This window comes from Brassica oleracea, chromosome C7 (genome assembly GCF_000695525.1).
Source record: "Brassica oleracea var. oleracea cultivar TO1000 chromosome C7, BOL, whole genome shotgun sequence".
NCBI lineage: Eukaryota > Viridiplantae > Streptophyta > Magnoliopsida > Brassicales > Brassicaceae > Brassica > Brassica oleracea.
In genome coordinates, this window is record NC_027754.1 from 19,118,505 (window position 1) to 19,118,860 (window position 356).

Below are 356 nucleotides of genomic sequence, written 5' to 3' on the forward strand. Positions count from 1 at the left end.
CTCTGCTTCAACAGCTCCAAAAATCACCGACAACGCCTTTGCATTAAATTTTGATGCAGTGCGTTCTGCCTCTGACCAATCCTCTTTTGGTTTAGGCTTCTTCTCACCTCCTGTGACTATGGTAGGCTCCTCCCAACCAATCTCCACAGCTGTCCATGCATCTTCATTGATTCCTCGAATCCTCTGCTTCATGCGAGCCTTCCAATGACCATACTGGTCCGCATTCAACACGATCGCCTTATGCACAGAAATAATCGTGTCCATCTTCACCTTCAGGATAACATCGGTAACTTAGGTGCCCCGCTCTGATACCACTTGTAAGTGCAAGATGCAAACACAATAAGGTAGTGCAGATC